The sequence below is a fragment of the Penaeus japonicus genome, unplaced genomic scaffold, assembly GCF_977035675.1.
Source record: "Penaeus japonicus unplaced genomic scaffold, GWHDUDI00000001_assembly GWHDUDI00000013, whole genome shotgun sequence".
In the NCBI taxonomy this organism is placed as follows: Eukaryota; Metazoa; Arthropoda; class Malacostraca; order Decapoda; family Penaeidae; genus Penaeus; species Penaeus japonicus.
Genome location: NW_028234415.1, coordinates 10,706,811 through 10,709,310, shown reverse-complemented (window position 1 = coordinate 10,709,310; position 2,500 = coordinate 10,706,811). Strand labels below are relative to the sequence as shown.

General features: G+C 15.9%; 1 protein-coding gene across 1 annotated transcript in view; it reads left to right on the top strand.

The window, feature by feature from the left end:
* The window catches only part of LOC122261634 (uncharacterized), a 9,478-nt gene that overhangs the window by 1,887 nt on the left and 5,091 nt on the right, over positions 1-2,500 (top strand). The gene's annotated exons all lie outside the window — the stretch shown is intronic.

The following is a 2,500-nucleotide window of genomic DNA, read 5'->3' as shown; positions in this document are numbered from 1 at the left end:
GTGGAGATGTGTGTTTGTGTTGTGTGTGTTTTAGAGTGTGTGTGTATGTCTATGTTTGTGTCTGAGAGTGTGTTTGGTAATCTGAATATATATTATATATATATATGTGTATATATATATATTATATATATTACAAAAAAACAACAAATATATATCATATCTATATATATATATTTGTGTTAGTGTTGTTTGTGTGAGATATATTATATATTTATATATATATATATAGCTCTGTTATTCTTCAATATATATTATATAGGTTTATTAGGTTTATTTGTTTTTTGTATTTTTATTTATTTGTTTAGATTGGTGTGTTTGCATGTATGTATGTATGTTTGTATGTTGTATGTGTGGGTTTATATATGTATATATTACATACATCTATACTACTCTGCATTATCTATTATATATATATTATACGCATTATATATATATATATATATATATATATTATACATACACTTTTTTATAGTACTAATATATCTATTTATATATATATTATATATATATATATGTATGTTGTATATTATAAATTTATTTTTTTTATAGTATTATTTTATATATTTGTAGATATGGTTCTATTTATGTGTATTTGTATGGATTTTATATATATAAACGCCGTAATATTTATATATTATGTTGTGTATAGATTTATAGTGTTATATTTGATATTTATTTATATTTGGTATATTTGTTTATGATGTTATATTGATATATTTTTTTAGTTATTTTTATTGTGATATATAGAGATAGAGATTTTACATAGTATATTATATAGTTGTTTTTTTATTATTATATATTTTTATGAATGTTTTAACGGTATGTTTATTGATTTAGTGTTTTTTTTACAGAGATAGTTTATGTCGATTGTAGATTGATATATAGATTTATTAGTTAGTGATATTATATATATATTTATATATATATATGTATCGCTACTAATATATGTGTATATATATATATATATATATTATTATATATATATATACGCTCTTATATATGTGTTTATATATTTTGTTTTTTTTGTATATATTGCGTTCTATAGTTATTTTTACCATACTTACATATATATACATTATATTACGCACGCACGATACACACATTACACACACACACCATAGTCACACACACACACACACACTCTCTACACACACACACACAACGCACACACACACATCTAAAATGAAGCATATATTTATATATATACCTTATATTATATATATATATATATATTATTTATATATATATATGTATATTTGTTTAGGGGATATCGCTTATGTATATATTCTATTAAGTGCATAATATATGTATATATGTATATATATATATATATGTATATTATGTTATATATTGTATATATTTGTGTATGTATGTATATATGTATACACACAAATATGTATGGTAGGTATGTGTGTGTTTATATATTTATATATATATATATATATATATATATATATATATATATATATATATATATATATATTTTTATATTATATGTATATATGTATATATGTATATATGTATATATTATGTATATATATATATATATATATATATATTATATATATATATATTTATATATATTTGTATATCTGTATATATATATGTGTATATATATGGATATATATATTATATATATATATATATTATATATATATATATATACATACAAATATATATATGTGTGTGTGTATTATAGATATATATATTATATATATATATTAATTATATATATATTTATATATATATACATACAAATATATATATATATACATATACAAATATATATTTATACTTATAGAATTACTATTTATATTACTTATTTTATATATTTATATATTTATATTTATAATATTTGTGTGTACAGAATATATATATATATATATATTATATATATATATATTTATATTTATATATATATATATATAGAGAGAGAGAGAGAGAGATAGGAGAGAGAGCGATGAGAGAGGATATATATTTATATATATATATATATATGTATATATATATGTATATATATATATATTATATATATATTATATATATATATATATATTATATAACTTTCTGTTTATATATATATTATATGTTTTTATATATATATTTATATTATATTTATATATTATATTTATATATATATTATATACACACCAATATATATATATATTATTATTTTTTTAAAATTTATTTATTTTTATTTTAAATATATATATTTATATTAGTATACTATAGGTATACAAATATATGTATATATATGTGTATATGTATATATGTATAATGTGTGTGTGTGTTGGTGTAGTGAGTTGTATATATATATATATATATATATATATTTTGTTTGATATATTGTTTTTTGATATATATATTATATTATATATATATATATATATTGAAATAGATTTTTATATATATATATTGTTAGGGTTGTTATGGTGTGTTTGTGGGTGTTTCTGATAAATATCTATATACTGAATATATAACGAATACAAATAAATCTTAA